This window comes from Ambystoma mexicanum, chromosome 12 (genome assembly GCF_040938575.1).
Source record: "Ambystoma mexicanum isolate Mex_15411 chromosome 12, UKY_AmexF1_1, whole genome shotgun sequence".
NCBI lineage: Eukaryota > Metazoa > Chordata > Amphibia > Caudata > Ambystomatidae > Ambystoma > Ambystoma mexicanum.
Window position 1 is genome coordinate 1089055725 of NC_090936.1, and position 23695 is coordinate 1089079419.

A 23695-nucleotide genomic window follows, 5' to 3' on the forward strand; every position below is an offset into this window, starting at 1 on the left:
GCGGAGTTCTCTGGTTAAAAGGTACTCCCCTTTTATTCGCGGTAGTGGTAAAACGTGGTATCCCGGTTGCCGGGGTGCTTGGCACAGGCAAGGCGGCCACGAGATGATCCGGGAATGCGAAAAGGCGAGCAAACTGGTTATCCCCACCAGTCAAAGGAAGAAGACTGTTCGGGATGAAGATCTCCTCTGTCGTTGGAAGAAGTGGTGAGTCGGTTCAGCAGGGCTCCATCGGTGGTGTCGTCGTTGCAGGTCGGCTCAGCTTCTCCCTCTTTGGATTCTTTGGTCCTGTGGCGACGTCTCAAGTCCCAGTCCCCAAAGCCCTGCTTTTATGCAGAAAACCACCATTCATCAGTCCTAGCTGTCACTCAAACATGCTAGGTGGTGAGCCGGGCGGCTCACCACTGAACCAATCGCACAAGAGTGCGACTTGAGTTGCTGAGGCAATTCAGTCCAGGGTGCCTAAACCCCCCCTCCCACACATCCTGTAGACCCAGTCAGGGTGGCACCACTTTTGGAGGCTTCTGTTGAGAAGCCCGCCAAAAAGTGGAACAAAGGGCTCGACTTTAGTTGGAGTTACAGAGGCAAACACAAACGCCATTTTAAAACGGAGTCCTGGCAAAAAGACCGAACCGGGGAATAAATATTAAATAAATAACCCGGCGGTATCTCCGTCCTTCGGAGGTGGCCGCTGTCATCGTCAAGGCTCCCAAGGCAGTGCGCTGGCCTTCAAGTAGGACTGAACCGGGCAAGGCATCGGGTCCCCACTCATGGACCCTGGTGCCAGGCTGGCTGGTGAACTTCGTCAGTGTATGGGAAAACATCTCCACCGATCGATGGTTGCTGGACGCTCTCGTCCACGGACACACTTCGGAGTTTCCCCAAGTGTCCGCGAATACCACCAGTTGCCCCGCATGAACAACACATCCCTCAGCTGATGCTGGAGGTTCAGGCCATGTTAAAAAAGGGTTGATAGAGCTGGTTACGAAGCGACTCCGGGGCTCCAGAGTTTACTCCAGATACTTCTTAGTAAGGAAGAAGACCGGGGGCTGGTGTCCCATTCTCGATCTACGACGACTCAATAAGTACATCAAGTCCCAAAAATTCAGGGTGGTCACGGTGCAACACGTGCTCGGCCAACTAGAGGAGGGAGACTTCCTGTCGCCGTTTGATCTAGGGGATGCTTACTTCCATGTCCCCATTCACGAAAAACATTGCAAGTTACTGCGCTTTGTCGTACAGGGCAAGCGCAACCAGTTCAAGGCTCTCCCCTTTGGTCTGAAGTCGGCGCCCAGAGTCTTTACGAAGTGCCTGGCTTCAGTGGCGGCCCATCTGCTCCTACAGCAAATGCATGTTTACCCATACCTCGATGACTGGGGACATCGCCGTCGATCACACGGAGATGACCGTCAGGCTGGTGACAGATCTGACATTCTCGGTGAACTATGCAAAATCCTGCTGGACTCCATCGCAGGATCCGCTGTTCCTGGGGGCCAGACTCAGCACGATTTCCTGCCTGGTGGCCCCCTCGGAAGAGAGAATAGCGGGCATTTTGGGCAAAGTGCAACGGCTGTTACACTGAAGATCGGCACAGTGAGCACCAGGTCCCCAGTGATCTCCAGAGAAACGCAGGAGCTGTGGCACTGGGCCATCGCCCAGGGGATGTTTCTCATTCCATTTCAGCTTGCGGGTGTAAAGAACACTGTTGCCTACTCTCTCAGCAGGGAGCTCTTGCCACGAGTGGGAGCTTCGGTTGGATCAAGTGGACAGCCTCTTCCTCAGGTGGTGCAGTCCCCAAATAGATTTATTTGCGACGTCAACGAACCCCAAGTGCCGGAGGTTTGCCAGCAGGTTCCCCCAGCCGGGGAGCATGGGGATGTTTTCTCTTTTCTGTGGGAAGGCCTGTTCCTGTACGCGTTTCCTCCATTGCCTCTACAACTGCGAGTCATCAGTCAACTCAGACGGTGTTGGTGCAGGATGATCCTCGTTGTACCAGCGTGGCCGAGGCAGATCTGGTACCCAGACCTTCTCAGCATGTTAGCGGCACCTCCAGTCAAGCTACCAGTGGTCCCGGACCTGCTCGCCAGGAAAGGAGGCGTAATCCTGCACCTTGAGCCAGGATCGCTGAACCTGAAGGTTTAACTCCTGCAACATTAGAGTTCGGTGGTTACAAGCTGCTGGTGGACTGCAGGGAAGTCCTTGCCAGGGCGGTTACGAAGCGACTCCGGGGCTCCAGAGTTTACTCCAGATACTTCTTAGTAAGGAAGAAGACCGGGGGCTGGTGTCCCATTCTCGATCTACGACGACTCAATAAGTACATCAAGTACCAAAAATTCAGGGTGGTCACGGTGCAACACGTGCTCGGCCAACTAGAGGAGGGAGACTTCCTGTCGCCGTTTGATCTAGGGGATGCTTACTTCCATGTCCCCATTCACGAAAAACATTGCAAGTTACTGCGCTTTGTCGTACAGGGCAAGCGCAACCAGTTCAAGGCTCTCCCCTTTGGTCTGAAGTCGGCGCCCAGAGTCTTTACGAAGTGCCTGGCTTCAGTGGCGGCCCATCTGCTCCTACAGCAAATGCATGTTTACCCATACCTCGATGACTGGGGACATCGCCGTCGATCACACGGAGATGACCGTCAGGCTGGTGACAGATCTGACATTCTCGGTGAACTATGCAAAATCCTGCTGGACTCCATCGCAGGATCCGCTGTTCCTGGGGGCCAGACTCAGCACGATTTCCTGCCTGGTGGCCCCCTCGGAAGAGAGAATAGCGGGCATTTTGGGCAAAGTGCAACGGCTGTTACACTGAAGATCGGCACAGTGAGCACCAGGTCCCCAGTGATCTCCAGAGAAACGCAGGAGCTGTGGCACTGGGCCATCGCCCAGGGGATGTTTCTCATTCCATTTCAGCTTGCGGGTGTAAAGAACACTGTTGCCTACTCTCTCAGCAGGGAGCTCTTGCCACGAGTGGGAGCTTCGGTTGGATCAAGTGGACAGCCTCTTCCTCAGGTGGTGCAGTCCCCAAATAGATTTATTTGCGACGTCAACGAACCCCAAGTGCCGGAGGTTTGCCAGCAGGATCCCCCAGCCGGGGAGCATGGGGATGTTTTCTCTTTTCTGTGGGAAGGCCTGTTCCTGTACGCGTTTCCTCCATTGCCTCTACAACTGCGAGTCATCAGTCAACTCAGACGGTGTTGGTGCAGGATGATCCTCGTTGCACCAGCGTGGCCGAGGCAGATCTGGTACCCAGACCTTCTCAGCATGTTAGCGGCACCTCCAGTCAAGCTACCAGTGGTCCCGGACCTGCTCGCCAGGAAAGGAGGCGTAATCCTGCACCTTGAGCCAGGATCGCTGAACCTGAAGGTTTAACTCCTGCAACATTAGAGTTCGGTGGTTACAAGCTGCTGGTGGACTGCAGGGAAGTCCTTGCCAGGGCGTTGTCGACTCTTAAGTGCTACGGGCACAAATGGAAGCGTTTCGCGACTCTGTGCCGATCGTAGTAGATTAACCCTCAGAGGGTCACAGCCCCCTAAACCCCCCACCCAAAGTCCTTCCATACTTGCTATCTCACGCTGCACCAGGTCACCGGGATAGTCCTCTTTGGTCGCACCATATAGCGAAGTTCATTAAAGGACTGTTCCGATTGTTTCTGCCGGTGAAGGCTCTGGCCCTGGCGTGGGACGTCAACGTGGTGCTGACTAGGCTCATGGTGCCTATGCATCAAGCACCTATCTAGTTCCTTTCTTGGAAGACAGCTTTCCTCATGGTCATCACCTCTTCCAGGAGGCTGGGTGAGATCCAGGCCCTATCCTGTAAGCGGCCCTATATGACTTCCCAGGAGACGAGGCTGGTGCTGCGGACGCACCCCTCCTTCATGCCCAAGGTTCCGTGTTGCCTGTGGTTTTTCCGACGCCTTCGTCGCCGGCTGAAAGGACTTAGCACTTGCTGGATGTGGCTCGAGCGCTGAAGTTTTATAAGGCCCGCACAAAGAGTTTCCAGAAGACTTATCAGCTTTTTGTAAACTTTGACGGCTCTCCGGCTGTATCACTCATTGTCACCGGTTGGCAAACTGACAGCTGCCTAGCTGTCAGAGACCATTCTACCAGAGCGATCGCTGTGACGATGACCTTCCTGTCTGGTGTGCCCTTGCTGGACATCTGCAGGGCTGCTACGTGAAGGTCTACGCACACCTTCACGAGATTCTACTATGTCGACAGGGATTCCAGAGAAAAGTCCAGGGTCGGCCAAGCAGTGATACGCAACCTGTTCACTTGAAGAGTAATTGCTTCTGTTGAGCCTAGCCACCTCCCGTGGTTGTGTATGTATGTACTGCTATGTATTCTTTATTGATGAGCATGTGAATCCATGCCAGACCCCATGCTGGAGAAGGAACAAGATACTTACCTGTAACTGTTGTTCTCCAGCATGGGTCTGGCATGGATTTACATGCGAACCCTCCCGCCTGCCCCTCTGTTGCTCTTCTTGGTCATACTGCCACTTTTTATGTGCTACCAAATATGAAGATGTCTGCCAGAGGAGATGCTTAGGGAGAGGGCAGTCATTGGCTGGGGACAGTATGACCCAGAGCTCAGTGATTCGTTTACAAACTGTCTTTCTCCTATAACCCAAAGTTAAACTGTCTTTTTTTACGCAGGATTCCCAGCTTGACGACGGGGAATATTCATGAGCATGTGAATCCATGCCAGACCCATGCTGGAGAACAACAATTACAGGTAAGGAACTCCTTCCGTCAGCTCCGATAGTTGCCTACAATAAATAAAACAAAGAAAGCCTTTCTGAGCGAGCAAAGGGGGCGCTATTCAGATTGCACATCTTGCTTGCTGTTTTGATAAAAGGGAGGCCTATTTAATTAGCCAGGTGTGAACAAATGTGCTCGCCCAAGTACATTTTAATAGTGTGAAAGGGAATTCCAGATTTCACCCATTTCCAAGGCCCGATTTTATACTTTAAAGACAGAACTGGATTTCAAACACTTTTTCAACTATTGCCTGAATCCATGTTAAAAACAAGTGGAAAAGACAAAGCCCAGAACTTAGGAGTGCAGCCATATGTGATGTCCTGGGTCTTAAGTACCAAGCACAGAGATTTTAAATTGAACTATTTAGCACAGAAAACTATATATAATTTCAGTGACTATACCTGCATATGTTTGTTTTTTTTTTTTAATATTATATTTTATTGGTTTTGTAACATACAAACTTTGGTCCTCACCGGGCCAAGACGCAAAACAAACTAAAAACAATAATACCGTACAATGGAATACTCAAACAAGCAAATCATACAAAGTCGTATTAAAGTTATTGTGTTAGTGTGAAGGATCCTCTACTGCCCTACACATTCTACATTCAAGGAGTGTTATATCGAGTCTGGTTGCAGAGTTCACACCTCGTCTTCCAGATCTTGTCCGCCTTTTCGGGACAACCTCTGGCTTTATACACTCTTCTTTCTATGGCAATGCAAATTTGTACATCAGTGATCCATTGGCTAATTTGCGGCGTCTCTGCAGCACCCCATAGTTGTGCTACATTCCTTTTAGCAATTGCTGTTGTTGTCATGAAGCAGAGCTTTTCGTACCTTGACAAGTCGATTTCACTGTCCGCTCCAAGGAGTAGCAATTTCGGGTCACTGGGGATCGTCTTGTGTAGCACTCTAGTAAGGATGTCACAGAATTGCCGCCAATAATCGCGGATGTTTGGGCATTCCCACAGTGTGTGAAAGAAAGTTCCTTCTCTTTGGCAGCGTAGGCAGTTGGGTTCTGCTATCTTACCCCAGTGGTACAGGGCTACTCTCGGGTAGTAGATTCTATGTAGTATTTTTAGCTGTACCAATCGCAGCCTGGTCGATATGGCCACCTCCCGGTGGAACATTAATATCTGAAACCAGTCTTCCGGTAATATCTCCCCAACTTCAGCTTCTCATTTTGTCTTGAGCCGTACCAGTTCTGTTGTAGCAAAGGAGGTGATGACGTTGTACATTACTGTGGTGACTTTAGCCTGGATGCAGTCTGTTATTATATTGCTTTCTATTGGCGTGGTATCTGGCATGTCAGCTAGCGTAGGGAGGTGCTGCTGGAGTGTGTGTCGGAGCTGTGTGTAATGGTACCTTTCTGTCTCTGGGAGGTTAAAGGATATAGCCAGTTCTTCATAGGATCTGATGGCGCCATTGGTTATAATGTCGCCCACCTTCTCTATACCACACCCCATCCATACTGGCCATCTCAGTAATTTGGTTACCTCGTAGAGGTTTCCATTATTCCATAATGGTTGGATTGGCCTGACTCTGTCTCCCCATCCCATGAAGGAATGTGATTCAGCCCAAATACGTGGTGTCTGTGCCGCTATGTTTCGGGGGGTCGCTCTGGGCATTGCCTTGTACAGTTCCAGGGGGGGCGAAGCCCGTACATGTGGCATTGTTGGGTCTGCGTGCATTGCATTGTTTACTACCGACATCTGGCTGGCCCAGTAGTATGTCTGTAGCCTTGGTAGGCCAATTCCACCCTCCCATATTGACCTTTGTAGTGTTCGTAGGGCAATTCTCGGGCGTCCACCTCCCCATAAGAGCTTTCTAAGTATATTGTCTGTGTTCCGGAATTCTTTCACAGGTATGTGTAGGGGGCGTTTTGGAGCACATACAGGTAGCGGGGGAGTGTCAGCATTTTGAACAGTGCGGCTCGGCCTAACAGGGTCAAGGGTAGGGTCATCCAATGCTGCACATCCCCTGTGAATCGCTCCGTAATGGGTTGTAAATTGTTCAGTGTGAAATCATCTAGGTTCCTCGTGATCTTAATTCCTAGATATTGGAAGTGAACAGGGGCTATTCTGTATGGGCAAGGCTCGGGAACCCCACTACCTAGAGCATTTAGTGCAAATAACGTGGATTTGGACCAGTTTACTTTCAGGCTTCTAAAAGCACCATATTTCTGGAGCAACTGTGTCACCACCGGGCACGTCGTCTTGGGATCCCTCAGATATAGTAGTAGATCGTCTGCATATAATGAGACTCTGTCTTCCCATTCTGAACCCCCCGGGATGCCACTCCATGTGGGTGCCTCTCTCAGCAACTGGGCCAGTGGTTCCATGGCCAGCGCAAAGAGTAGGGCTGATAGTGGGCAGCCTTGTCGGGTCCCTTTTCCCAATGCAAAGGAACGTGAAGTCCAGCCATTCACTCGGACTTCAGCCATTGGTGCCTCATATAGGAGTTGAACCCAAGAGAGAAACTGTTCCTGAAACCCCATTCTTCGCATGATAGCCCATAGAGCCTCCCATCGAATGGAGTCAAACACCTTTTCGAAATCTATTGCAAGTACACCCAGGGGGATGTTGAGGGCCCGGGCCCGCTCAATGGCCAAGTGTATTCTTCTTATGTTCATTCTCGTGGATCTGCCTGGCATAAAGCCACATTGGTCCGGGTGGACTAGGGATGTTATGACTTGCTGTAGGCGTATCGCTAGGAGTTTGGTCAGAATCTTGGTTTCACCATTAATGAGGGAGATGGGCCTATATGAACTGCATTGATCCGGGGGCTTATTCACTTTGGGTATAACAGTTATTGTAGCTTTCCTCAGGTCGCGGGAGGCGTCCCGTTGTCCGGGCCTGTTGGAACATGTTTAGTAGATGGGGAGCTAGGTTGTTACAGCCTATCTTGTTCCAGGTTTCTATAGGAAAGCCGTTCGATCCAGGGGTCTTCCCAGACTGGAGCTGCATCATGGCCATTGCAATTTCGTCTTCCGTGATGTCTCGTTCTAGGCCAGCAATCTGGGTTTCATTGAGAGTCGGGAGGGTGATAACATCTAATATAGAGGCATCAGGGGGAGTTGTAGGTGCCTCATATAGTGTCTCGTAAAACTTTGCGAATTCCTCAGCTATGTCCTGGTCCGTGAGGCAGGGTTCCAAGTTTTGGGACACAATTGCTCTCACATGGATGTGCCCTTCGTCTCTCCTTTCAAGCCAGGCTAGGACCTTCCCCGCTTTGTCCCCAGTATCATATATTCTGGCTCGCATAGCACTGTGTGCCTGCCTGACATTGTCCAATGCGATGTTTTGCAGTTTCTTCTGGGCTAGCATCAGTGTTCTGTTGGTATCTGGACAGTCGTTGATAAGATTTTTCTTCTGCTTGTTTTACGTTTGTTTCTGCCTCTCAGTGATTCCGAATGGATTTTCTTTTGGGCCGTCGTCCAGGAGATGATTTCTCCTCGTAGCACTGGTTTGTATGCCTCCCAGAGTGTAGAGGGACTTTCTACTGATCCTTCATTGGTCTCAAAGTACTCTGTAGTGGCCTTTTGTATGCGTTCAATCAGCTCAGGGGAACCTAGATAGTAGTTATTCAATCTCCACACCGGTGCAGGAGCTGGTTTGCACGTCGTGAGTGATATGAGTAGAGGGGAGTTATCTGAGATGCCCCATGGAAGGTATTCGGCTTGCGTTACTGTGTGTGTTAATGTCGCGGGCATGAAGAAATAATCCAAGCGTGATAGCGATGCGTGTACTCCAGAGTGGAAGGAGTACCCCTTTTCTTCCGGGTGTAGGTCGCGCCACACATCCTTAATACCAAACGCTTCCACAAATGTGGCCAGATTCGTTTGATGGTTAGGGTCTCTGTTACGTAGATGCGTACAGTCTTGTACATTGTTCATGACGATATTGAAATCTCCTCCTAGGACCAAAGTGTCCGAGGTGTCGCTGGTTAGCAAGGGTGTTACATCGTCCATAAGTCTGGATTGGAGAATCGGTGGGGCGTAGATCGCCATAAGGGATATCGTTTTGTTCCAGAGCGTGCCCGTGGCATATATGAATCTGCCTCCAGTGTCCTGTATTGTTTTGGTGAGGGTGAGCGGTAATTTTTTGTGGATTAATATCAATACCCCTCTGGCTCACATTGTGAAACCAGCTTGTATGGTTGTGCGATAGTTCGAACGTTTAAATAGTGCTTTGGACGTACCCGCCAGATGGGTCTCTGTTAGGAAGACTATATCCAGACTGTGCCTGTTCAGGAACTGTCTCACCAGCCTCCTTTTCAGGCTGTTTCCTAGGCCATTTACGTTCCAGGTGAGTCATTTTAATGTTTTATTCTTATTGTCTTGTAGAGTTGCGTTCATGTGTATGGTTCCAGCTGGCAATGGAGCCTCCCATAGTGGGGGCATTGTACGTGTGTGACTCGTAGCAGGGAGCAGTGATTGGGAGTCGATTAGTCACTGTTTTATGTAATATGTAGTGCTTCGAGTATTTCCAACTTGTAAACTTTTGCCAAACTCCCCCCTCCCCATACTTCATCCCCAACCGAAGCATCTGTCGCCCCTTAACAGTTCAAACTTTACTTAGACAGTATATCTAGGCAGTCTAGGGCTCTGCCTATCGTTGTACGTTTGTTTCTTGCCAAAAGGGGGCGCTGGACGGTTCCATTAGCCAGCCATTACTTACTTTCTGCCATGTGAATCTTGTTTTTAGCAGGTTTCATTTCTCTTTTGTGTTTTGTGTTTTCACTTGCCTTTTCTGTTGCCGTTTCCGTCATGCATTTTCCTCTTGTGGCGCATTTTCCTGCCGCTGTGGTGGACTGTTGTCCGGTGGTCTTTCTGGATGTGGTCTATTACGGTCGTTTCCAGCCGCCTTCTTTCCGTTCCAATCGCCTTCAATGTGCCTTTCTGCCCAATTCCATGCCTCTCTGGGATCCGAAAAGTGTACTGTTGTGCCCTTGTAGTATATCTTGAGTTGAGCAGGGAAAATCAGACCATATTTGATTCCAAGCGATTGAAGGCGTTTTTTAAGTGGGTCAAAGGATTGGCGCGCTTTTTGGACTTCTCTAGTGAAGTCAGGGAAAAAGGTGATCTTCGAGCCGTTATAGGTGATGGACCCTTTCGTTCTTGCCATTTGTAGTATGGCATCCCTGTCTCTATAGTTCAGAAGTCTTGCTATGATCGCACGCGGTGGCGCCCCTCGGGTGACCCTGCCTGTTGGGATGCGGTGGGCTCTTTCGATAGAAAAGAATTTGGAGAAGGATTCAGTGTCATATATGTCTAATAGCCATCTTTCAAGAAACAGCTCCATGCATTCTCCTTCAGCTTTTTTTTTTTCCGGCAGGCCTAGGATGCAGACGTTATTGCGCCTTGATCAACCCTCACTTTCGTCTACTCTTCCCTCTAGGGATTTCATTCGTTGTAGCATGGTGGTTATCTGGCGGTTGACACCTTATAGATTGTCCTCGGTCACCGATATGCGTGCTTCCGCCTCTCCGGTGCGTGCGGTCAGCTTCTGCAAGTCATGTCTCAACAGGGATACCTCGGCTCCAATGGCGTCCATTTTCTTCTCCTTTGATGTCCTGGAGCTGGCAATGGCGCCCATCACATCCCTGAGGGAGAAGTCCTCCTCCTTGATGTCAGGTTCGGTCGATGCTAATCTCTCTGGTGATCTGGACAGCGGAGTGGTTGCATACTGTTCTATCCTGCTTTGGGTGGAGGTTTTTCTAGGTTTGTCCTTCCCCCATATTGCAAAGCAGGGCCTTGTATTATGAAGAAAAGTATGTTCTGTGGTTGGGAGGCACTTCTCAAATCGCTATGGGTTGGGAGAAGCTGTTGCCGGGGGCCCGTGTCTGCATCTATGCGCCAGTATTTGAGGGCCTGCGCTGGGAAAGCAAATGGATCTCAGTTCACTCGCGCGGCAGTCTCTCGGGGTGTTGCTCTACCCCAGGCGGGGGGCCCACTTGCAGCGAGATGGGACCACGGGAACTCCTCTCCCACAGCGCGTTCCAGGCAGGCAGACCGATTTCAGGGCCCACTCCCGCCTCTCCTTACCGGGTCTCGTGGGTTCCTCCTCCCGGTGCGTACCACAGGTCAGCAGAGTAGCAGGTAAGCAGCAGGCTGGCGGGCGCTCAACGATGTACGGAGCGCCTGCGTCCACTCGGGGGGCCGGGGGTGGGGGCAGGAATTCCGAGTCCCCACACGTAGCCGGTCCCCTCTCTTCAGCAATCCGTTGGTCCGCGCAGGGGGGGGGCAGTCCCCTCCCTCTGAAGCAGCGACCGTCTCCGCACAGCTTCTCTTCCACAGGTACCAGGATTTGCAGCGTCGCCGGGTTCGCGCTCAGCAGCGCCCGGCGGCCATTTTGGAAACTTCCCAAACGGCGTCACTCCAATTTTTACCAGCTTATATCTCTGAAACTGGCAGCCAATTTCACACTTGGACCACCGGGCATGAGAAAAGTTATGTTCCGATACCCGAAAACACCTTTTACTTCACATGGGCAGTCGTTTTTCTAGCAGGATATCGCAGGATACGGCTGGCGGCCTCAGGAGCACCGAGAGCTCACGTCTTCATGCCGCGCCTGTTGGCCACGCCCTCCAGGTAAACCCCGCATATGTTTAATTGTAACCAAAATAATGTGAAATGTAGGGTAAAAAAGTTTCATTTAAAGTTCCATTTTGTTCTGTCATGCATGTGTTTCACTCTGAATCACACTATATTTGAAATTAACATGCCTGGCCATATTGTTGTTTAAGCTGGGAAACTTGAAACTGTTTGATTATTCATTCCCAAAGCCTAGGCCTAGTTCAGGAATGCAGTCACACGATATGAGCACACATAGAATCATTGAACTATTGTGCTGAAATCGGTTTCTAAGGTGACGCCCAATAAACCTCTGCCCGACCTTGGCTCTCGGAATCAAATAGACTTGTCACCATTTAGGCATTCTAAAATTCCATTAGCTGGATCCACGCAGCAGTTATCTGATCTTCACAAGAGGTCAAAGATATTCTGCCTTGCCGTCTATCTTAAAGGAGAAGAATCAACGGGGCCCTCTAAAAGATGAAGACAACATTTCTTCACTCACAAACATGGATGGGAAAATGTTACCCTTTAAAATCCAAAACGTGAATTATTAAAACAAATCGTTTCTGTGATGTGTGGTCTGGTCAACATTACACAAATTGCATTTTGTAGCTAGAATTTATATCTACCGAACCGTGAAGCATTTGCATAAGGTGTTGTGTAAAAATGAGGAGATAATTGGGAAAGACACTCATTTCTTCCAGTGTTTATCACAGCTCAATCGTTCATGTATGTGATTGTGCGCACTGATCTTCAAAATCTGATAACAGTTAGCTTTGGAAGCTATGTCCTAAAAATGAAATTGCCATTTTTTTCATTAGGAGGAAAGTTACCCCTCCTTTCTATGTCATGAGACTGGTGTAAACCACACCTCTTGTCACAAGATCTTGCAGGAGTTAAACAATATATAATAAGCATCCTTTTTGAAACCATATTAGTTAATATGGAGAGATGAACATAGAATATTGTCGGGATATAGCTGGAAAGAGGGGGCCAGAGAGGGAGCGGAATCCACTTGGATGACTGATCCCCATGCAGACTGGAGACAGAAGCTATTGAGAAAGGGATGATCAGTTGAGCTTGGAAATTGGCTTCCATACAGCACACGATTATGTGAGCTTGCTGAAGGGGGTGATTCCAGAATGATGGGTTCCCTGCTAATTCGCCAAGAAATGGAAAGTTACATTTCAAAAGTAAGTAGAACCCTGGGAAAACCCATATTGTCCCTAAATGATACATTGTAGAATCCTGGGAATAGAGGGCTAGTGGAAAAGGGAATGCTAAAGTGACAAATATAGATGTGCAGTCTTGAATATGGTGCCCTGTGTTTCCTATGTATATTGAGTACCAAGTGAGATGTAATTTTCTTAAAGCCAATGGGCCTCATTACAAGGTTGCCGGTCTGGAATCAACGGTACCGGTAGGCTTGCAAAGTAAGAGTTCTGCGAGCGGGTGCATTTCCGCACGCCAGGTCTGAACTGGCGGGCGGAAAGGCACCCGCTTGCAGACCTTGACAGATGCACCGGCACTGTTGCCCACAGTGCCGGTGCATCCGTCCTCCCAATTCCCATTGAGTCGAATGGAAATGGGGATTTTCTTTTCCCTGCGCCCTGCCGTAGGGACCGCCGGGGCCGTAAGGCCCCAGTAAGTCCCTATTGCTGGGCGCTGGAAAGAAATTACTCCGGCGGCAGCCGTACCGTTTTTACCGGCACGGCTACCGCCAGAGTCATAATGAGGCCCAATGTATTTTGTTTTGACAGGCGAGATACAAAACTGAATACATTTTGGTGCCACTTGATTGCAGAATTGCTTTTGTAAAACTAAGCCCCATTCAAAATTGAATCTGTGGCTTAAGCCAGTGTAGAATAATTTGGGCCATATTGTACTAATGACACGTTATTGTCTAAGGTGCTATGATGCTGCTCGGAAAGGGCTAGCCACAAATTTGATATTTGCACAACATAAATGAAAATGAGCTCAATTCACTAAGAATTGTGAAACATGTTAAGCCTCCTGTAGTCCCTTTTAGCTTTGAATGCATAAACGGGCCCATGCATACTGTGGCAGGAAAAGTATATTTTAACATTGTACGTTTTACTGGTACAATCTCCCGTCCAAAAACATGTGGACTGGACGCTACACACAGGCACTTTAAAAGCTGTGCCTGCATACATCAGAAGTTGTACACACATGCATAGATTGAAAGCAGCACCCAAATGTTTATTGGAAATTGCCCACACATGTTCAGAGAAAGTTGTACATCCTTATTCTGAGTAGACTGCTCTGAACACGTGTATGCAGGTGCAAGAATCCTGGAGGATATAATTTTCTGAATTCAAACTTGGAGCTTAATTTATAAGCTGGCTTTTGTCTCCTTTTAAATGACCTACACCTAGCTAATACATTCACAACCCCACGCCTATATAGGGTAATGAAGTGAAAGGAATGTTGGATTTAAATGTTTGTTCAAGTCACTTTTCTCCAAAACTGAATTGGTCTTGATACTGGAGAAAATCAATTGTTCCTATAATATGTTCAATTGGTTCCATTGAAAAATGCAAAATGATCCACTCCCTGAAAAGCAGCAATGTTAGAATTGAACTATATTGTGCTGCTTATTTGGAAGCAATAGAAATGTTTAGAATGTCTAGTACAAGCAGGTGACATTCATTTGATTGATCAATTGTTATTTGAGTCTATAGCATTGTGCTGATCCCCATGGTGTAAAGCTGGAGACCACCGTTATTATAATTGTATCCTATTCTTTTAAATACATTCTGAATATACTTCAAGATGAATGATGCTGTGAGACTGGATTGGAACCGAAGGATTGGTGAGGACATTGCGGAGGATCACTGGTCTGGAATTTGTGAGAATGTGAAACTGTTCTTTGAGTCTGGTTGAAAGATTGCGGCAGATCAAAATTCTGCATAGGACTTATTGGACACCGGAGAGACTGTTGGGAAGAGGAATGAGTGATACCTCTGACTGTTGGGCGTGTGTACATGTGGTGGGCACCTTTGAACATATGCTGTGGGAGTGTCCAAGAGTGAGGGGTATGTGGTTCGAATTTGATCAGATTTGTGAGAGGGTTCTCAAAGAGAGAGTTCACATGGATTTTAAGACCATTGTGCTGGGCAGTACTGATGTGCTGGAAGACTGGAGTACCTCCCAGAGAAAGTGGATCTTTCGGGGAGCAATGGTGGTAAAGAAACTGATATTGAGGCACTGGAAAACCTCTACTCCTATTACAATTGAAATGTGGATTGCTGAGATGCATATTTTGGCTGATATCGAAAGGGTTTGTACCTAAGGGAGAAGAAAAGTGCATTGTTCAACAAGATATGGGGTAAATTTCTTTTAATGTATTAGGCCTGATTTTAGATCACATGTGACTCTGTGGGTGGGGTTTGTAAATAGTTGGATATGCAGTTTAAAGATTATGTATATTGTTCTTTTGTTATCTGTTTTGTTTTTTCTTACTACTGTAATTTTGAAAATTAAAATAACTTTTTTTTAAAAAAAATACATTCTGAATATAGAGACAGACAGTGGGGTTGATTCATGGAATTTGTGCGCCGAAAAACAGGGATTTTTGTGCCATTCTGACCGCAATCCCCATTTTTTAAACGGGGATTTGCAGGCAGAATGGAGCGCAAATCCCCGTTTTTCGGCGCACAAATTCCATGAATCAGCCTCACTGTCTGGTTTTCTTGCCCAGAATTATGGGGTTGGACTGTGTAAAAGTGGCATGAAATTAGGTATGCCACACTAATAGGAATCTGGAATGTATACAAAATAAATGCATCGCTACTAAAGGTTTTGCTATTGTGGAAACGTTCACCTCCTTTGCTGTCACAATGTTTGTCCCCTCTTATTGACTGTCTGAGTCGCCCACTGAAACAGCTGCCCGGTATAGTCTTTCTGAACTTGTTTTCCACATAGATTTATAGCATTGAACAATCCATGGATTTATCGTCTGTTAACTGGGCATGTCAATCCACCCATTTTTGGCAGGTGCAAAGATTGATGCCAGCAATCATAAACTTAACAACAGGAAATGAACACTTGCACTAAAACTATACTGTGCAGCGGCTGCATCAAAAGGATGGGTGTGTCATTGTTTCAGTATAAAATGCTGTAACAGCGTGGCTCCTTTTTCTCTGTTGGTGAATGTCAGTTGTTACCACCCTATTGCACTGACGAACACTCTTTGATTTACGTTTTCGATTATTTTGTGTTGGGTAAGGCCCATGCTGCTTCTTGATGGAGATGAGAGGGTTTTGGTCGCTGTAGTAATGTTAAATTAGTTAACATTTAGGTTTAAATATCGCATGGTTTCAAAGTGATGTACCATAAGGTCTTACTATTACTTCCCCCATCCTTGCTTAGGCATTTATGACTTTTGAAGAATGAAAGGTTGAATTGACCCACAAGGATTGCAACCCGTGGACTCTGTTTGCACACATCTCTATAGATTATGCAAGAATGCTGCATTTTGATGCTATAGAATCTAGACAAAAATGAATGGCCGATTTGAAGTCAAAGGGTAAATCCGTTGGATAAAAAAAGAAAGCAAAAGAAAGCAGGTAACCTTAATTAGTGCTGTGTTTTCCATGATGAAGAACCTCTTCCTGTTGTGTGATACATGTGCATGGTCGTAGATTATGGCACATATTTCAAAGCTGTTGTTGCAATAAAGAAAAATCCAAGGTTTAGAAATAATTCCAGCACATTCATATATTGAGTACGTGTACCTGAATAGTCTGTACCTTTTTATTTAATCGGACAACACCTTTATTACTTTTCCTACATAGATTAGAGCATTTAAAGACTCTTAAAAAGACACTTCTAATGGTTTAACCTGGAACGTACGTAACGTTAATACTTCTTAAAGGGAACTTTCCGTGCAGTTAGAAAAACTTCCAGTTTGTATACATTAGCTTCCTAGTGATGGGTTCAGTATCTATGATATATAGACGTTACGCACCAGATGGTTCATTTAGTCTGCCTATGTTCTTTAAGACAATAGAAATTACTTTTTTGAGTTTGGCATAAACTGACATGTGACTTACACCTCAATCGCGTTTGGCTTCTGAAGGATGTTATTTGTACTGTGGCTCCAAAGGTGGTGTCTGTGACTCATTGACACAATTTCTGCTCCAACCATTAATAAAGAAATCAGAACTGTGCAGTAGTGATGTATCAAATCACTGTTCTACCTTCAGACCTTTTCTGGCATTCGGTTGAGAGCATGTCTTATCTGAGTTGTTCAAAGCTTCAGGCTTGTTTGATGCTTTGTTTTCAGGCTGCCTAGCTTGTGATTGGATGAAGACTGCCCTGTTGTGTGTGGGTGATTTCTTGCAATCCAGGAATAATCAGAAGATGCCTGCACCATCATGTTGGTCCTCTCCTCTGCCATTGTCACAGTTGACCAGTGGGTGATGCTGCACCTTGTGTAGAGCTTTATAAGGCGTATGATGACCATGTTGACATGAGTAGTGTCTTTCGTGCATGGTTGGGTCACTGTGTGGGGATGAGTTCCCATGTGTCCCCTTAGAAGTTGCTCTTTTTCATTCCGCTTGTGAGTTTTTGAAATTTTATTTAGTTCAGCTTCTATGTGATGCCATAGCTTCAGTGAAATCCGTACCCTGACGACATGGAGGTGGCTGCCATGGTTTCTGACTTACTGTGTTACGAAGTATGTGCTTGACCTCTAAACTGCAGTAGTTAATGATACAGATAAGGGAACATTGTTTGAAGTTGGATCCAGGTAAGTGAGGATTCTGGATTTAGTCAGAGGAAATATGGTGCAGAATCCTGTGCACCATGCACCAATCAGTGGGTCATTTCCCAGTTGATCTTCAATATTCACAACTTTGTGGTGTCATTTCACTGCCGTTTTATGGTGCATTGTAAGACAGCCCCTGTAGTCAAGCTAGGTTGTTACTCTTTTCATATGAAAAGCGTGAACGGCTGTGGCTGGTCACGTCACTACAATGTTATTTGTGTTTGCAATAATTGGTTAGACGTATGGGTGCATTGTACATGCTGTTTACTTGGTTCCTGGGTTCCATCTGGTGCAGAATGTGGCTACTGAAGTGCGGCAGCATGTTTTCTGTTTCTAGTTTTTACATTTGCACTGCTACCTGTGAGGTTCAGCATCTGTCTTCGGTGTCTTATTTAGCTCTCCCATTGCAAAGTGCACAGGTGTGTGCAATCAGTAGTGGATAGATAAAGATACTTCTTAGATTCATGAGGCGGGGTGGGGGGCTGATATTCCATTCAATGAAAGGAGAACACACTTTCTGAACTGTAATTCGAGAAGAGGCAACATCTTCTCATCAGACGTCAATAGGAATAGCAATCATTCAAGGTTGCTATGTAGCACTTCATGCCCAACGTCACTCGCTTTTAAGCACTTAAGCATTTGCTCCTATTACCTGGCTTAATGGTACTCCTATTTATGGACCTGTCCAGGATTGTAATGGAAGTCCCTGCCTATTTCTGGGAGTGATGGGGACCAGGTTATCTCCAGAAGTCAGTAGATAATGGGCCCAGGGGTGGTATGGGGAGGTTCTCCTCCTTGTCCTCCATTGGTCCCTGTCATGTGGAAGGGGGCAGTTACCAGAGAAACGTATGTGAACCTTTTTACCAACTGATAGAAGCTGAAGGCCCCAGAGGCCAGTCCCCAACTTCTCCAGGAAGAAATCAGTCAGGCAGTGTTTCCCATGTGAGCTTTACAATTCATAATTGTACAGTTTCCAAACATCCTCTGGTAGAAGGGAAGTCTTTTCACATGCTTCCAAAGCTGTGAATGTCTGCACAGGACACTGTTGCTGCTTTGTGGTTTTCTGGCCGCAGGGTTTTCCACAAAGGATTTACATTTGTTGACCATTGTCTACCTGCAGTGTGTTCCATCTCTGAGGATACAAGGTTGCATATATACCAAGAGCCAGCATTCTCTTCAGACTTTGGAGAGCTAGTGGAACTGTCATGCAGTTTACCAACAGCAGATTCACATGGAGCTAGGAGATCCTGGTCTTTTCCTGACAGAGCTATGCAGTACCTTGTAGAAATGAGTGAATCCAAGATGGTGGCCAGGCCAGATAAAGACTTGGTCTGGCTCCTAAAACCTAAACTTGGGTAAGCCCACGATAAAGCCAATCCCAGTCCCGCATCAGTCTCCAAATACAGCTGCAGAGCCTTGAAGAAACCCCAAACTAGGAGGGGCGGGGGGTGTACAGGGCCCCCTAAATCCTATACGCACAACGCAGTCTGTGGGTTGTTGGAGAAGGAGATTGTGGCAGAGTTGAAGAGAACTAATAGGGATGCTGAGGTGGTGCTGGAGGCAATAGGAGATGGGGAAAATTGAAGGCTGTTATAGCTTCAGGAGATGAAGGCAGTGTTGGGGAGAGGAGGTCACATCAGTAGGTGTAGTTGAGATTAGAGAGGAGGCAGTGGCATCAGTAGGTGAAGGTGGTATTGATGTGAAAGTTGCATTAAGGGAGTAGTGGGCACATCAGGATATGAAGGTATTGAGGAGGAGGAAATAAGTTGAAATAAGATAATTAAAGAAAGTAGCTAGACTGAATGGGAAGGATTGCTCAGGATGGCTTGGCCCAATGCAGGTGGGAAGAGGTACAAGAGTTAGGCAAAGGAGGTCGGAGGGGGTGTATTCATGGCCTCTGAGGGGAGGAGGTCTAAGATATGATATGTTATTTATAACGTGCTTAATACCCAGATGTTTCTAAGCGCGGACCCAGAGATCGAACCTGTGGTGCTCTGTGTCGTCTTGCTTCCAGGGCGAGCATGTTGCCGCTGAGCTATCCTCCCGAGAGCTAGCAAATGGTTGCGGGGAGGCTTTTGCCATATGTAGGGTCGTTCCAACCTACCCCTGAGGAAAAGCCATTGTTATACTGATGGCGGCTGGAGAAGACGCAAAGATTGAGCTCAAGGACTTTGTTCAAGCCGGAACCAAAAGGTGGTTGGTTTGGGGACCCATGTGAAACCTTTAACAGACTGCTAAAGGATGCTCTTGAATTTGGGAACCACTTGGAATCCCACATTGACTCTGGGAGGAGAGATGACGTTACACTCAGTGTAAGAGACTTTCCTTTAATTCCTTTGTGATTGTACTATTATTACCTTGTCTTTTTATGTAAGAATAAAACCTTTGGACTGTTCTTCCTGAATCTGAATTGTGTGCATTCCAGGTGGTCTCTCCTAGTAGGATTGAAGGCTGAGTTAGCCCTACCAGGATTCAAACCTGTGAATGCAGATCGCCAAAGTAGCTTCTCTCACATCAGTTTAGGCAAGACTCCTTTTCCTCTGAGGTTTCCCAGACCCTTAAGATGTAACTGTTTTGTACAAGATCTGCTATTTAGTTTTGGTTGTCCAAAGAAGCAGTACGTTTTGATGCACTTTATCTTTAATGAAAATCAAATGCAACTAATATTCTGTATCTATGAGACCAGGTGGTTGAAGGTTAAGTTCTGGAATTTTCCAGGTGCGCCAAGAAACAAAATAGTTATCCACCTTGGCAGTTCTTTAATGCATGCCGGTTAAAGCTGCATTTCATCAAATTGCTTTTTGAATAAATGTTATCAGCAGCAAAAGAAAAGAAAATGCTGGCATCGCTCTTTTATGGTTCTATTGATGTGTTTCTTTTTGGAACAACCTTTGATGTCATTTTGTGATCTGTTTTATTTGGTCCTTGGCCACTCTAGATTAAAGTGGGTGATGCATTGCTGCTTTACACAGATCAGTACAAAGTATCAATGAAGGACAGAGGACTACTAAGAGAACACTTGTGAAAGATGGGGTAAACCTGGATAGAGCCAGCAGTGCAGGGTAAATGTTACTTGGGTGGTACAGCTGTGTCTTATTTATAGGTTTGAAAGAGACTTCACCAGTGGATGTATCGCACTTGCTGTACACAGACTTTGCCCTGTGCTTTGTACATTCTTAGGCTGATAAACGCATGGCTGGCGGTTTTCCCTCTGAAAGAGCACATGTGAACAAAAGCACATGGCATCTGCAAACTGAGGACTTCCTCCATCGGAGGAAAGCTTTTTCTTTGTTGGTCGGTCTTAAAAAAATAGACCCGAGCAGTGAATAAAGGCCCCAGAGCAAGACATCCAAAAATGTGTGAGAAACAAAGGCGTAAAAAGCGAGATCATGTTTGCTCCAATGAAATAGAACACATTATGTAGAATGGCGGTGAAGGCTTTATGGCCTTTTTGGTTGTGCCCTTATAGCCATTTCCATGAGTTTCAAGCTGTTGATGCAGTCGCCAGAACTGATAATGTGAAGGTTTTACCAAAAATGTAAAGATTTTGTACGCTGAAAATACTCTGTAAAAGTCAGCGCTGTTCTGACATTACTGGCTCTGATTTAAATGTGAAGAAATGCTTATAGACTCAGCAACAACGATTGTAATATTCCATATCATTAATGCATGAAATGGGAGCTCAGTCGTTGCCTTCACTTATGGATGCCAAACCTATAACGCTGCCCACCTTTCTTCACTGGGATACCTGTCAAGTAAGTTCAACCTCTGGAGTTGAGCCAGCGCGAATTGCCCAGACTACGCCTTAGGATATATTCTGATAAGTCAACATTTTCGGAAACCACTTCAGCCGTTCCTGTATTAATTGTTTGTAAAAAAGTGTTGGTGTGCTCCGTTTGTGGGTGAAGATTTGCAAATTAGTTTAGAATTTTTACTGCTGTAGTTCTACTTCTGTTTAGAAATATGCAGGGCTCCAATAAATGCCTATATCCCTTTTTTTTTTTTTTGTAACTGGGAGAAGAAATACAAAACAATGTTGCCTTTGAAGGCCCATGGAATGATATGGGTTTGTCGCACTGCTTCTGCCAAGCTAACTAAGTCGTGGGCCTAAGAGGCAGAAATGTTGTGCCTGAATATGTATCTCTTCAAAGCAGTTACCAACAAAAATAGCTGAAATCACACCCTATTCTTCAAATTGACACAATCCAGCGATGGAGTTCGATGCATTTAGGATGGAATGTTCTGAATGAAGTAGGCATTTGGTCTGTGCCTCTTGGCTCATTTACTAAAATCCTGAAAGACAAATATAGACACCATATATGCATAATACACAAAAATGCACAACCTTCAAATTCATGTCACAAAGGTAGATGACTGCACATTCTGAAGTAAAAAATAAAATGGAATGATACATGTTTGCAGGATTTGTGGTTGGGATGTGAGGCGTGCAAGAAGAAAGACTTGGGCAAGAAACCTATTGTACTACAGAAAGTTCATTTAAATCAAAGAAAATGTCTTATTTAGCCTATTGCTAAGCCTACCTAACAAACTTAACTAGGGGTGCTTGTCGATATTAGTCAAAATAATAAATCTTCTTCTCTGTCCAAATCCTAACTAATAAACTAGCCCTACCGCTTAGAGAAATCAACTTAAAAGGGAAAGCGGACAATATTGGTTGCCCTCAATATTATTTCTTCTGACATCTCCCCAGTATTTCCAGGAATCTCTCCAAGTTTCAAGGTACACAATTATTTACAGGTCTCCTGACTATCAGTTTGTGTCCATCTGTCAGAGCTCCAAATAACTAAAAGGGTTTCCTCCGATATAAATTTATATCATAAACTCTCAAGTACCAGCAAAAGTCAATTCACTTAATGATCGTAGATTAACTGATATTTCTTTAATCTTCTTCCACCAACTACATGGGTCTTTCCCTCAAGATTCCACCCCTGTTTGGTTCTGGTTTCCCCTTGGGATGATTCCTTACTTGTTTTATAGGACCCTTCTGGCTCCCTTGGTTCTCTTGTTCCCAGTTTCTTACTTGTTTCATAGAGGTATGGAAATTCTCCTCCCTCCGCCAATATCTTTCTCACTGGTTTTCATGCAGCTTTGAACTGTTTGGCTGATTTCAAAGCTCAGGTTTAAAGGACTCCAGTAACCCCTCTAATTATTTATGTACGCCTCTCTCTGGACCTGGTTGTCCCCCCTAGGTGTCTAGCCCGTTCGCTTTCTCTCCCATTCTCATGGTCTGGTCTCTGTAACTGCCTCGACTGTGAGCATTCCCCGTATCTTCTCAATAGCAGTCCTGCTCCAGCAAGGTGGCTTTTACCCAGTGTCGCTGGCGTTCTCCCTAGCTCCTAGACGTTCTCTCCTGAACAGAAGCAGTAGTGTTCCTTTGCTCGCCACTATGTTGCTCTCTCTGGTTTTGCGTAGAGGAAGAAGGGCCCTCGTTCCTCTCTCGCTCGCCGGTTTTCGGCGTTGTTTCCTGGGCTCCAAGCCAACCACAGCCTCCACATGGTCACGCCTTCCCTCTGGGCCGGCTGCACTCAGCACAGCCATGTGCCTGCCCGGGCCCGCTTCTCGTTCTCTGTTCTCTCTAGCTTCTCTCCCAGTTTCTCTCTGGGTCTTTCTCTTGACCTCTTCCCGGGTCCTTCTACGCGCCAAAACAGACTCCGCTCGGCATTGGGACTCCGCCTCTAAAACACTGGTTTGTCCAAGGCTCGCCTCTGCATATTGCTTTCCCTCCTCAGTTCAAGGGGAAAGTCCTTTTATTCTCCAGCATTGGATCTTTCATGGATTCACACGCTTAGAATATTCCCCGTCGACAGACTGGGAACCCTCGGTAAGCTTATAAAGCCTTTTCCCGTAGGAAAACGTTCAACACTTTTGTGTCCTATCTACGTCGTTTTGGGCTGCGCACGCACACCCCACTAGGACGTAGTGGTATAAATGCCCCGCCCCCGCGGCTCCCTTCAGATTTCAACCGTCTCCAAAGTGGGAACACCTTGTGTATTTTCTACTAGGTTAGGTTGTGCTGTTGCGGGTTTTTCTCCTAATGTCGGGGAAAGCACTGTTCCGCCCGTGCGCTACGTACGGACTAAAGAAGGTCTACGAGGGGGACAGACATATGGACTGCATTTACTGTCTGCACCCTCATCACTCGGCTGACAAGTGCGACATTTGTAAGGGCTTCTCCCAGAAGACTTAAGGATCGGAGTCGCAGACTTGTCGCATGGTTGAACGACGGAGCGGGGGCATACCCGCCTTCGGAAGTGGGCTCCACACGCAGCGCGGCCTCAATGTCAAAATCTTCAGGTGCCCCGCGCCGCTCATAGTCATCGGAACCACTGGTAAAGAATTCGCGACCGGTGGACAAGGAATCGTCAGTAGGCCATTCCAGGGACTCTTCTTCGAAGAAGGCCTCTTCATCCTCATCCTCAGCGAGGAAAGACAAAGAAAAATCTAAATCCTCCTCGGGCGATCGTCATAGATCGACCTTGAGTCGAGAGACAGATAAACGCAGGTCGAGTTCGGAAAAGGCGGGAGCAACGCATAAGCCTGCGCGACCAC